Here is a 15,197-nt window from a genome sequence, read left to right on the forward strand (position 1 = left end):
CGACAGGCTTTATTTTAGAATTTCTTATATTTCATCAAAAACTGAACAATACTTTTGATAGGTTCTCCTAAATAAATTTATTGTTAATAAACATGCTAAAATTAAGAAACTTTAATTTTCAATTTCTTTTTTTTTTCATTTTAAGTATTGCGGACAAAAAGTAGTCTCTACACAATGAAAACATTATGTAAAAAATTTCACTAAGTCTGAGCATTGTGATTGCATATGAAAAGTATTGTACAATTTAGCTGTACAGAGTGTGCTGTTTGTACAGTGCACTTTTTGTGCACAAAACAGAGGTGCCAAACATGCTCAGATTTTGCGTATCATGCTCAGATTTATGATTTGTTTTTGCGTATTGTGATGTAAATACGTGTGTGACCATTGAGTTTACGGTGCTAATGGAATTTGCCTAATTGCTATGGTTAATTTAGCAGTTGCTAACGATATTTCTTGTCGTAAATAAATCTTCTCTATTTTCTCAAGAACTATTGTCATTTAAAGAATTTCTTGAAGTGGCTGGACTCATAATAATATATTGAAATTAAACATTTTTGTTCTGACTAAATATATTTACTTTTTAATCGCTTACTCGATAATGCACTACATATAGCTTTGATTAATTTTGCATCCCTTCTTTTAAGTTTTGGATATTGATAAGTCGCATTTTTAGTCGATTTAATTATGTTACATTAAAGTATTGTGCTTCGTAAATATACCTAATGCAATGCTGGTATTCTAGTGACTTCAGTATGCTACTGGCACCATGCACCGTACCAGCTTATGCAATGCCAGTACACTTTAACATCAAAATGGACTGCACCAGTGTCTATTCCCGCATCATAAGTCAGTACAGACCATTCTGGAGAATCACCAGAATATACTACCGCGATAGGAAGTAACGAAATGTGCTGTACCAGTACCAGAAAGAAATATCGGTATACAACTGAAGTTGGAACAACAACTCTGGCTAAAACTACCGGGATTTGAAGAACCAAATAAATTCCAAAATAGAACAACCATTCGGAAATGGAGTGCCGGGATCTGAAGTACCAGCTTATGGAACACCGGTTCCAGAAGGAACTACCGACATCTGAAGTATACCGGAACACAGGTTCCGGTATGGACTACTGGGATCTGAAGTATAGTGGCTAATGGAACACCGGTTCCGGTATTGAGCCCCGGTCCCGGTATGGAATACCCGGATATGAAGTATACCGGTTTATGGAACACCGGTTCCAGTATGGAATACCGGTTCTGGTATGGAGTACTGGTTCCGGCATGGAATACCGGTATTATTGGAATACCGGTTCTGGTATGGAATACCGGTTCCGGTATGGGATACCGGGATCTGAATTATACCGGCTTATGGAACACCGGTTCCGGTATGGAATACCGGTTCCGGTATGGGATACCGGGATCTGAATTATACCGGCTTATGGAACACCGGTTCCGGTATGGGATACCGGGATCTGAATTATACCGGCTTATGGAACACCGGTTCCGGTATGGAATACCGGTTCCGGTATGGGATACCGGGATCTGAATTATACCGGCTTATGGAACACCGGTTCCGGTATAAATACTGACATACCGGAAGTATGATACCGGTTCCGGTGTTTCATAAGCCGGTATATTTTTTTCCGGTATCATTTTTTTTTCCAATAGGGTACCACAACAAACAACATATTATACAAGAGAGAGCGCGAGGGTGGGGGGTAAATGGCGCAGACGGCGCCATTGAAGTTTTGAAGAGGAGAGGGTAACTTAAGCGGGCTTTAATTTATTTTAGGGGGTTCAACGTTGCATTTGAGGGATGAGTGTCATCGCCATGAGGGCGGGGGCACTACTGAATTATAAACACTTTGCGTTTAAACATTTCATAAACGTTTTAACATGGCTGCCACAGCATTAACAATCGCTTTAAAACATTTATTCAACTCTGAGTAACCCCATTCGAAAAAAAGCAGAAGCAATTATTTGATTCAATAACCTTATAGAATGACAGGGGTGACACATTTGAGAAGCAATTATTTGATTCTAAAACCTTATAGAATGACAGGGGTGTCCGCCCGTCCCTGTGAGCAATGGCGCGCTTTTTATGACAATCCCCCCTTCCCCAAGAAACGATAATCCGAAAAAGAGCTAAGACTACATTAAATTTTCAATTACACGGTTTGTACCATACCGGTCAAGGGCGCCATAGAAACCGATTTCAGTACAAATTAGAGTTATTAAAATTTGACATTTTTAATAACTTATTGATTAATTGCTGGAGAAGAAATGATTTTACATTTTCGCAAAAAAAAAAAAAAAAAAAAAAGTACTAAAAGCAAGGATGTCCTAATTTCAAAAAAGGGGGAGGGGGCTTGAGCCCCCACTTGCCCCCCCCCCCTATATGGAAGCCCTTGATACCGGTTTAATATATTTTTAAGTTTAACAACTCTCAATTTTAAACCTGCTAGTGTCGCCCAACGACTTGCCCATATTATCATTATCCCTCACTTTTTAATAAAAATTGTACATACGTACATATTTAATCTTAATAACTGTCAAGTTCAAAACAATATGGAGAGCGTTTCTCTATCCTTTGTTTCAAGATTTCACCACCGGATCTCACCAGGGGAGGATAAAGAAAATCATTTGAAGGGGGATGGGGGTCATGCTGAAGAAAGCCCTCCCCCATGAACGAAATTCCCGTTTTAAGTACGAAAAAATTCTGAAACTTTTTTGGGGGTCAATAAAAAGTCCCAAATCGGTCAGGAATAAGGCACATAATTGGGGATAAACGTTGCAAATTAATTTCATAAGCAATAAAACAAAGTAGTTGTTCAAATATTTTCTTTGAAAAATAATTGATGTATTGAAAAGATAAGATACTGTCATCGTTTGCATTTTATGCATAAATTATTTGAACACAATGTGTACGGATACTATTCTCGAGAGTTCAGGGGGAGGGGGTCATGACCCCCACGACCCTCCATTGTATCCGCCACTCACACAACACATGCCCCTCCATAAATCCGCTCATATGATAATTAACAATTTTCGTTCTAAAAATATCGTTCTCGATTATTAAGGAATCTCACAATTATCGAAAATTCGAAGCCAAACATTCAACTATTACCCCATTCGAATAAAGCAAGAGAAAAGCAATCATTCGATTTTAAAAATCATTCCAAATCTATCCATTCCAAGAGCAAAGATCACCACCTATGAAGCTCTTCCCCCAAGAGCAATACCCCCAAAAGAGACAAAATCCCCTAAAAATTACAATCCCGCAGTTTACGTCAAAACTCCCCCCCCCCCCACCTCCCCTCTTATTTGCACCCATAGGAATGAATTACACGAGAAGTTAACCACTTGTTTTATTAAGAAATAACTAAGTACCTTTGTGCCGAGAAGTAACATGTAATAACAAACGTTTAGTATCCCAAATATACAGAGTACTGCAGAAACGTGTTTTGGAGTTTTAAGGTACCCTTTTTTCAACAAAATAGTTAGCTTTTACATATAGGGGGCCATTCCTTTGTTACGTATGGATGATTTGGCCATTTTTGACCCCTTCCCCCCATGTAAGGGTACGTAAGGTTTTTCAAACCCCTTCCCCTATTCTTACGTAAGATTCCATTTCGTTTTTCGAAATAATGAAATAACTAATCTAATATCACTGGAATCGAAATTTAATTCACTATTATTAAATTAAACCTTTTTGTGTGAAGAAATATTTATTAAAAAGTTGGAATCTAGACTGAATGTGTTTTCGACATTTTTTTGTATATGATGCGATAGTAGTTAAAAATAAAACATGCCATACAATAGTGCAATTCTTTTATTATGTTTTACATAATTAATTCTTCGTAAAACAAATAAAAAACAGTCATCCTAATGCGTTTTTATTTTCCAGACGCAAATGAAACATCGGCTTGGAAAATACTGCGTAAGAATGCGTTTGAGCCCCTCTCCCCCCCCCCCCCCAAAGTATGTAGACATTTTTCCAACCCCATCCCCTCGGGACCCTTACGTAATTAATGAATGGTCCGTAAAGACATCCAGTAATGTCCTTACATCCACAATCTCACTATTTTGCGTTGAAAAAAGGGTTCCTTCAAACCCCGAAACACGTGTCTGCAGTGATCTGTATATTTGGGCTCTAAAACGTTTCTTATTGCCTATTACACTTGTATCATTACCCAATCGTATAGTCGAAGGTGAACGTAAGGGGGAAGACGTCCCCTCAGGTTTTCAACTTAAGTATTCCCCCTTTTTACCTGAACTATAATTTTAATGGCTCTCAAGTTAGAACCTTATAAGCGCCTCCAACCTTTACTTCCACCACCGGGACACACGACACATGTCTCCCACAGACCCGTCCATGTGTTCATTCATTAACACCTTTCGCTCAAAATATATCATTATACTACCAAGCATCCCCAAAGAATCATTTGATAATCAAGCATTCAACAGTATACATTCAATTATAACACTATTCGAATGAAACATTAGAAAGGCAATTATTTGATTGTAATACCATTTAGATCGCAAGGGTATCTATTCCTCAAGTGTGCTGGCACACTTTTTAAAATTAGGGATCCTCTCTCCCCCTCAAGAAGGACACTCCATAAAAAAGTCTTACGTCCATTAGGAATTTCAATGGCGCAGTCTGCGCAATGACCCACCTCCCCTGTGGGCTCCTCAGCGCAGCCCGTCTTTCTGGGGGAAGGGTTAAAAGGTTTCAATGCAAACTTTTTCGGAAGACAGAAAAAAAAAACATGCTCATTCATAAGTAAAATCATTAACTTTGACCGCCTAAATGACGTATCCGCCCCTGTAACTAAAACACTTCAGAAGCAAGGTTGCCCATTCGCCCTGAGGTCAACCCCCCCCCTCAATATCGCAGAGACCTCCCCCCCCCCCAACAAATGAGAAAAATACCCCTTAAACCCCCCCCCCAAATGTCAATAGCACAGTCTGTGCCATGACCCCCCCCCCCCCCTCCATAGGTGGGCACCCTTGTCAGAAGTCAACTATATTGAGAGGTTCATTCGATTATCAAATCGATCGAAGATTACACTGCTCGAGTGATTGACATCTCGAGAACTCAAGAACTCGAGAACTCAACATCTCGAGAAGTTCAAAGCGAGAACTCGAGCAGTTGATCGCTCGAGTTCTCAGAATGTGATAATCGAGAACTCGAGAAGTTCATCGCTCGAGAACTCGAAAAGTGATAATCGAGTACTCGAGAAGTTCATCGCTCGAGAACTCGAAAAGTGATAATCGAGTACTCGAGAAGTTCATCGCTCGAGAACTCAAGAAGTGATAATCGAGAACTCGAGATACGATAATCGAGAACTCGTGGTAATCGAGTTCTCGAATAATCTTGAATAATCGAGTGATTCGATTATGAGAACTCGATTATGCCCATCACTATCCTAGACTGAACTGCTCAGTGGCTAACGCGCCAAGCAACCACGCTACCGGAACCCAGTCCTTTTGCGAGTGAAGCGGATGTTTTTTCTTTAGCAATAATAAACGTTTCACCGAACAAACAAAAAGGTATATGATCACTTTATCAGTAGCTTTCAAATCTTTATGTATTAAGAGCTGCGTTTCCCGGCTTTGCCCGGTCTACCTTGAGAATAAAAATTGTGTCCAGTGATATATTCAACAATCAGGCTTAAATAAAAGAAAAAAAAAAACACCATGCAAAATTACCCTCCCAAACATTGACGACAGATATTAAAATACTTTTAAGAAATTCAAATACGAAAGATGGATTTTGAAAGCGTAACCATGGAAACATGAAATAAAATAAGACTGAGGAAATAAACAATGGATTCAAAAAGCGTAACGGTGGAAACGTGAAAATAAAATAGTTGACAACCTTAATCAAACTGACATAATTTGAAATTGATTTAAAAACGCTTGTAACTTTTTTTCCTTTGAAGATAGAAGCTATTTTTTTCGACCAAAGGTCGAGATATTTCTGGAGTAAAAAATGTAGCTTTTTTCAATGGTGTTAAAAAGAAAACTGTGGGACTATTCCTTCACTTTTTATTGATAGATTTAATGAAGAAAGTAGTGCCTAAATTTCAGTTAAGCCTAAAAAAGTTCGAGCTAAAAACGCTAATTACTCCCGTCGTAATGAAGTTAGAGCATCGAAACAAATTGCTTAGAACGCGGAAAATTCTACCTTTTTCAACGATACATAATATTAATACGTGCAAGTAATTTTTCACCCCTTTAATAGCCAATAATAGGCAATTTGCGTGAAATTTGGGCCTAAATTGGGATAAAAAAGAACTATTTATCGGATTTTTTTCGAATTATAGCCTATGTTACTCAGTGAGAAGGCACCTTTCATACAGTGAAAGAAATGTTTTAATAGGTGCCGTGGTTCCAGAGATTACCTCGAACATATAAACACACAAAAATTCGTCCTCTCTCTTTATAATATTAGTAAAGATTATTTCCTTAATATAAATTTTTTTATCATTATAAAATCTCTTTGTGGACTAAGAAACAATAATTTAGAATGGTTAATTACTTTTGACAAGAATTACTTTAAAAAAGGTGGGGTGACCCATATTTACCCCATGTGTGACCCATAGTTGCCCCGATCCGGGGTAATTCTTGGTCACTCATTCAATTTAAATAAAATAAATAATACTGCAATTTTAGGTAAAGGGGTTTTTTGAATAATTTCTACATTATATAAGCTTACTCCATGTCAAATTAAATCATTTTATCTTTTATACTTAGGAAAATATTACGATGTTATGGTTTTTTGACCCCCACATGGTCTGACCCAAATTACATTTAAACACTCAAATCAGTTGATGCTGTCCCCCGTACCAATTACTGTTTGACCACGGATTGTATGGAATTGGCGAACATCCAGTTAAGGCAGTTCCATCTGAATGACGGGAAAAATAAAAATTTTATGCACGTATTCCGCTCATTTGAATGAGACTCTGCTTAATTTAGAGGCTAACATTCATCTGCAAAACCTGACATCCCTGAATACTAATAGATGCTTCCATTTCCGCGTGTAAACCGGATGTTTGCCTTTCCATACAATCCGTAGTTAGACACAGTACCCGAGATGGAAAAAAAAAAAAAAAACACCCACTAAATTTTAACTCAAAAAATGGGTAATTAGGTGGTGACTGACGGATGATTTTCGATCACCACTTTTTTTACGTATTTGCCTTGTGGCTGATTGCGATAGCTAATTTTGCCCATTATCTCAGCTTCATTGTCGACAGGGCAGAATGGGGTTGTTTCCATTAGTTAAAAGTGCTACTTTTCGTCACTGAAGTTGATTAATAATAATAATAATATTTATAACATGGAGCGAGGAAAGTTTTATTTTCAGAACGCTTACTTTTTAATTAATTTTTTTTAAGTGTCGGATTTTTCAAATAAGGCGTGATCTTTATGACGTCACAGGTCACAAGTGCTGAACTACGGCGCGCTACTCCACTGGTCCGCTGAATGCTTACGCTTGCTGTCTACCACGTTTCCATGACATAATAATTAAGAAGCGAATTGAATATTGCGCTCTACGCTAGCTATCAACCACATCGTTGCCAATCATGTGAGTGAAGAAGCAAATGAAATATTGCGCTCTGCGCTAATGGCTTCATGGAATAGCATTTCATCACTTGTGATGTCATGCGCAGAAGCGGAAAAATAAAATGGAAACTGCGCAGCAATTAAAATAATTTTTTAAAAATATTAAATTTTGTCAAATTATTTTTAAATGGTCAAATCCTATGTTTTTAAACATGCTCTTTCAGAAAAAATACTTTTGAAATTTCAGAAACGACTCCAATCTTCCGTGCCGTCCACCAGGCATTGATATCCTACAAAAGATGGTATTATGATCCAGCAAGTGTATTGGATTTTTTTTTTTTTTTTTTTTTTTTGACAACAGGCACTGAGAATAGTGCAAAAAGCTGAAAACCTTATGTTCTTTTCTGCCCTGCGTTTTCACGTTTTGCCAGACAAATAATTTGTAAACATTTTCACGGACGCAAAGCCCGACTATGATTTTTGAAGACAATGGGCACGAAAATTTGGTTCTCTCCTCCCCCCCCCCCCTCCATGCTTATGCTATATAGCGACGCAATGAAATATTTTGTTACTTGCATATCAACAGAGCCATGCTAAATTAATTTGGCGATAGGTCATATTACAATATAAATACATTATAAAAAGTAGAAAGGACCGTGGGCATGTAAAGGGCGGTAATAGCAAATTTTTCATTTTTCCTCTTTTTTTTTTTTTTTTGCATTTTGTCATTTATTGTACGTTAGTTTTATTGTTCAAGCTTGCTTATTTGGTTTTCGCTGAAAAAAAAAGATAGAAAAAAAAGCGTCTAATTTCAACATTTCCCAATTGTTAATATTGAATCCAAAACGCGTTTCTTCAAATATCTCGATAACTCATTTCTTCAGATCTTGCCGTGCCCACGGCAGCATAGTATACGATAGTTAGTATACGATAACTTTATAATATAAAATGTTGTCAAACTTTGCTCGTTGCAGTAAGCCGAAAATTTCAAAATTATCTTTATTATAACTTTTAATAGTGGAACTGTAGACTGAACTCCAAGTGGTTTTGGTATTTGGGAAAGTGATTAAATTTTTGAGGGGATATTTTTTTTTTCTAGTTTTAATATTTGCATCTTGCTACAGTGCGGTATGAAATGCGTTCAATTAAAACTTTACCTACAGATTTGGTGATTGGTGCCCCCAAAATATTGATGCCCTGGGCCCGTGCCTTAATCTGGCTCTGTCTGGACGCTATTCCGACTGAGTTGCGGTAACATGATCGCTTGGATGTAAATATAGTCTCATTTTTTGACGCAGTATTCTCAAAACATATGAAATGGTTTATGATAGTCCAAAATATATTGCGGAGTTTTTACATTTTAATGGATTTGTTTGGAATGGTTTTGGTGTGATTATTTTTGGAGATATTTCGATAATTGAGAATCTGGCACGGTCGTCTCATTTTTGGCGTAAATAATTTTATTTTGGTAACCCTGCTGATTTATAGTAACCCTATGTGAATAGATGTTTCGGTTCTCTTTCTTTAGATTTGCAACGAAAAATACCTCTCGCACAGGCACTGGAGCCAAAAATTGACGCCAATGAAGAAAGATCACCAGATTCCCAATTATCGAAATCTTACCTTATTTTTGAAAACTCGGCGCGTTATACAAAACATTGACCCGATTTTGGTGGCTGAAAAAGAAAAATGTATCGGAAGGTGTTTGAGATAATTAGTTTTATTGATTTAACTTAGGTGAAAATTTGGTTCAAAAAATACTCACAATTCGTTGAATTCATCTGAAATATATTTTTTTGGAAATAAATTTCGTAAATCCTATTTAGCAATTTTGTTACTTTTAAAGCTACGTACTTGTGATAACTGTGCAATGAGCAACTATTTATAAATATTCGAGTTGAGTAAAAGTGCTGCTACTCTCGATGATATTTCAATGAATGAGAGTTTGGCACGATCACCAAATTTTGGGCGGTAACAGCGCCACCTAGAAACCTGATTTTTTTCTAAGTGGTGCTAGCAGTAATCGTTTTATACAGGCAATATCAGTAAGGCCGAAATAGATTAGCGCATACATATGGCATCAAGAAATTTGGCGACAATTGGAAAAATCGCTAAGAACCCCAGTTACCGAAGTCTTTATCCACTATCCCATTCATCTGTGAATCAGAAACTTTCTGAAATCATTAAGTTCCGTCTCGAACTAAACGAACCTATAAAATTTGTGCCAATAAAAATTTAATCAAAAATATTTTATTTAAGCTTAGATGTATAAAAGCAATTATATTTCATTTTGAAATATATTTCTCGACGACTGAGTGGTAAGACATCTGTTTTCTATTCCAAAAGAGTAATAATTTGTACATGAATTGGGCTGATCCCAATTTGCCAAAGATTAACATACATTGCGATAATCTTTGTAGTTAGAGTGTTGGTCTACAAATTTGAAGTCATACCTAGAGTACAGTTTGCATAGTAAAAAGTAGCATAAAGTACTGCAGATTAATTGCTTTTTTTATGGGAAATGGAAGAACCTTAACTCTACTCGTAGTTTTCATTCTTTCTTTTTTTTTTAAGGAACATAATTTCAAGATTTATGCTTACCAAATATATTTTTTTAAGTCCGAAATTGTACTAGGCGATTTTTTAACTTGAGGATTCGTTTATATTTGCCGTGTTGGGTCAAAGTTGCCTAGAAACTACTAGTTGTTTAGCATTAGGGGGCCAGATAAAAAATTTCGGACGGGGGAGTTTAGTTCTTTTCTAAAAAAGTTTATGAAGAGAAATTTTCCGAATTTCGGAGGAAGTTATAGTATCCGTTAATCTTTCCTCTTTTGGGTACGTCACACTATGCCAGAACATCCTCAATATTTTTCCAGAACTCAAATGAAACTCATGATAAACGCTCAGAGAGAACTATCAATAGTATTTTTGAATAAAAAAACTAAGAAGTTTCGTCTTGAAGTGAACAAATTTATAAAATTTGTGCCTATAAAAATTTAATCAAAAAATATTTTATTCAATTTTAGATGTATAAAAGCAATTATATTTCATTTTGAGAACATTTCTCGGTGACTGAGTGGTAAGACATCTGTTTTCTATTCCAGAAGTCGCAGGTTGGATTCCAGCATTGCACAAAATTGAATAATTAAATTTCATTTTATAGGATGTTAATACTACATCATTATAAAGGAGATAGCACAGGTCCCCATCAATCCCACTTGAATTAAACATTTTATGCGGGGTCAAAGGTCAAAACAGACTAAAGAATTTCACGTAGAGTTCAAAATTGCTAGACTTTTTGAAATACATCATTGTAAATGATATATTTAAGATTTTTATCAATTTTCAGTTTCATACAAATTTTTCGCACTTTTAATTTTTTTTTTTTTTTTTATTTGACATTTCTTCTGGCATAAAATTTTTAACTCCGGGATTGATGGAGACTCTTGATATTTCATTCACAACTGAATAATACGACAAATAAAACTATTTACTTAGATAAGTAAGTAAAAGTATCTTCAACTGTAAGAACAAAAACAAACGTTGAAGAAATAAGGAAAACAGAACCCAATCCTACAAAATCAAATTATGTACCTGAATAAATATCGAAACAAAAACGCTTTCAAAAATCAGTTCGCTGACCACAACATTCCAACAATAGCATAGCCGACCACGCGTCTGAGCCGCGCGGCATGGTTCCTCGCAGCTATGGACACTGTCGGCCAGTGCCCTCTCGAGGAGTCAACTTGCCTAGCCATCTATTAGGAATTCATAGAACTAAACAATTAATTAAGCATTTAATTAGCAATTACAAATATTTCGGAGCACCTCCACAAGATAGGTATCTTAACATCTAACATCTAGTACCTGTCTAATTTGCGGTTCTGGTAACATGAATGCTATTCATCTCCTCTCCTGCTCGAAACTTGACCCAACTGATCAAAAACTAAAATTACTCGGAAAGCTTTATTGGTCTGCGCGATCTGTCATGGACTCACTGAAATGACTTTCTCTTTATTCCTGCTACGATTGTAAAATACTCTAATTTACAGATTTCTTTTTGATTTTAAATTGTTACTTTTGTTGTATGTTCAATTGTTTATTGTAATTACTATTCCTGTTCTTGGCTGCCTTTTTAACTTGGCTGCCTATATAATTCTTTGCAGAGCTTGGATAAAATCATCAGCAAACGATCGCCCAGTAATGAAAATCGGCCTTAATAGGATCCATCGTACCTTCCATAATCGGTCCAGATGAATCTTTCAATTCCTCATGAATAGTTTTTCGATAAGTATGTGGTGTTAAAAGACATTAGAACTTAAGGTCACGCACCAGTGTCTTGACGTTTCATCAAGTAATTTATCAACAACGAGTAACAGGATTCGAGAGGGAACATTCATTGATGCATTCCATTTCGAATTTAATGCTTGGAATAAATAGGAAGTTCGAATTGAAAGTATTGTATTAAACTAATCGTTCTCCACCTTGAATTGTTAAAAATCGTTAGAGATGGCGAATACCCGATGGCGTACACTGACTCCTGCTGGGATAGATAGATTTTCCGCTTTCTGATGCCCAGGACTAATCTCAGAACAAGTGTAACAGGTGAAAAGGCATCTTTTTAGAGTTTTAAAATTTGGAAATGTGTTCAAAATCAAGGTTTGAAAGCGGTAAACTGAAATGTGAAACTCCATGTAGCTACTGGTGAAAAAAAAAACTATACTAATAATATAAAGTTAAACAGTTTGTTTGAACGCGCTAATCTCATTAACTACTGGTTCGAGTTGAAAAATTCTTTTTGTGTAGAATAGTCAATTTATTGAGGAAAGCTATAGGCCCTTTTTGAAAAAAAAAAAAAAAAATCAGATTGATCGAAATATTTGTGTTGTTGTTACACATGGGTTTACTCAGAAAGATATTAAAATAATTGTACATAGTAAGCTAACTAATATCTGAAAGTTACAGTTTACTCTCAGCAATTTTACGAAGAAGAATGATCAAAAAACGTTTCTGTTTTTCGCAATTTGTTGCTGATCCCCTAAATGCATGGCCGAAATATTTTTTACTGCAAAATAACAGCGTGAGCATACTTTTTATGTGACTAAAGCTACAAAACAATTGTTCTCTTATTTCTCGAGAACTTCATAAAAATGTGAATTTTTGAAAGTGTCCCAATACTTTTGGAGATATAATGTATAGTATTAAATTCTGTGCGTGTCTGTGTATGTGGCTGTAAAGTCTGCCATTTCCACAAGAACCATTGAAGTAGAGTAAAATGATTTACCAAAAGGTTCAAAATTTTACGAGGAATCGATTTAGCCCGATCTTATATTTGTACGGCTTTAATAAGCAGAGATGTTAACTTAAACGTCAAATAATATTTTTTCAGCCAAGTCGGTAGACAAAGTTGGTGTGAAATTGCCAGATTTGTCGTGGAAGAATTCTTTATTTTGTGATTATTATTTTGTGAATGAAATTTTAGACTTTTAAAGGACTGAATTACTTTGCTGCAAAAACTCCATTAGCAATATCCGTTTGTTTTGCTTTTACCGCTTAGTAATATAGCATCAAATCATAATCTCTCAAAATGTTTGTAGTGCTTGCCAAAAAAATATTCCAAAAGGTAAAAAATACTCCTTTAAGGTCTGTCCATAAATGATGTCACACTTTTTCAACGTTTTTGACTCCGTGTCCAGCCTTCCCCCCTTGTCACAAAGTGTTTTACTTGACCGTATCCAGTCCCCTCCTTTGCTCTCCCTTTCTCACAAACTCCTAATTTTTTGAACCCCCCTTCCCATCAAAGCGAGAAATCAACTGTTACTCAAGTACATAAATTATTCAAGTTACAAAAGAGAAAAAAAAACTACTTTTATGAAAATAAAATTAATCATATGAAATAATACAATACTAAAAATCATTCAATTTATTAAAGTCTTAAACCCAATCATGACTTTACAGCTATTTTGCATATTTCATGAAAGTGGTGTCAGTTAATAATTAAAGAAAGTTCTGAAAATTAATTGCATTTGCAAAAGTAAACAAATGAGTAAATTATAATCAAGGATCTTTATTGCGAACGAGTTTTTTCTGATTAATTGATCACCATATAATGACTAGAAAGTAATCAGAAAATAAAACATTTGATATAAATGGCGGAGAAAAGTAATTAGTGCATGAAAATTAATTTGAATTTTATTATCTTTATGTCTTTTCCATTATATATGGATTTATAACCAAGCGTTAAAGGCATGAATCATTTCAGTATGTATTTAAAGTTAAAATAAATAAATAAATAAATATCCGATGGCATCAAATATTTGCATATCCTTTTAAACTAAAAACTAATTTAAATTTCTTCTCATATTTCTTAATATTAGTAGGTCAAATTCAACTAATTGAACATAATTAATTATTATATTGACTGGTTGAAATGATAGTGGTTCAAGACAAATACTTTACAATTCAAGTTAAGCACGGAATTTGGTTCCTCTTTAGTTCCACTGTTAACAGGTTCGTCATTAAGGGCGGTCAATTCCCCCTCTTGACTTTGCTTTACATGTAAGTGGGCGTGGTTAGTGATTTCTTTTCATCTTTCTTAATATCGGTAAGTCAGATCCAACTAATTAAAAGTAATCAGTTATTATACTGACTGGTTAGAAGGATGGTGGTGCAAGTCAAATATTTTACGATTTAAGCCAAGCGTGGATTTTGATTCCTCTTTAGCTCCCCTGTTAACAGGCCCGTCATATGGTGAATTCGTGGGGGGGGGGGAGGGAATTCCAGGATTGAAATACGTTGCAAGTTTTCCCCCTGTTCTGAATGAGAAAGGAAATAGTGTTTCACTGTTTGTAAACTCGTCGATGTAATATTGAAAGAAGGGACGGGGCGTGCTCCCGGTTCTTCATCTTCATTTGGCGGTCAAAAAGTTCATAAAGTCAGCTATGCCATAGATAGAGCGTACGAAAAAACTGGGACCTGATGAAAAAAACGTGAAATGCGGGAAAAACGAAAATTCGGTGTTTCACTGTTTTACATTAAACTTTGATTGCAAATTGTACAAATACATTAAATTATGCTCTTAAATGAGAAAAGTTATATTTCTGGCACTTTTAGTTGTATTCTTTCTGTTTATGAGAAAGGGGAGGCCCCGCATGAACTCTTAGCCCAACAAGGCCCCACTATTGCTTGATCGGGGCCTGCCTGAAAGCGCAATTTTTAGTAAGTGTAAGTTGAAAAACGGAATTCCGGACGAAGATCCCTTCTTCTTCTCTTGTACTTTGCCTTTCCCTAGTTCCAGCATTGAAATTTTTCATAAAGTTTTCCAAGTATTTGTTATTGTTTGCACTTAAAAGATGTTAATGTGCATCAGGACAGAAATTGAATTTTCAATTTTAATGAAATCCTTCTGAGAGTTCAAGAAAAAACTTTTTAAACTATCATGCTCACAATCACATGGAATTTCTATACAAAAGGGAGTAGAAGGTAAAAACACAGATTATTCTGATACAAAACGACGGAAAACGGGGGGAAAAAAGATTGAAAGAGGAAAGAAAAGAGAAAAAAGGCAAACATTTAATGTCCCTTAGACAAAACGGCCTATCAAGAAAGCTTCAGATTTT

Source organism: Uloborus diversus, chromosome 1, assembly GCF_026930045.1.
Source record: "Uloborus diversus isolate 005 chromosome 1, Udiv.v.3.1, whole genome shotgun sequence".
In the NCBI taxonomy this organism is placed as follows: Eukaryota; Metazoa; Arthropoda; class Arachnida; order Araneae; family Uloboridae; genus Uloborus; species Uloborus diversus.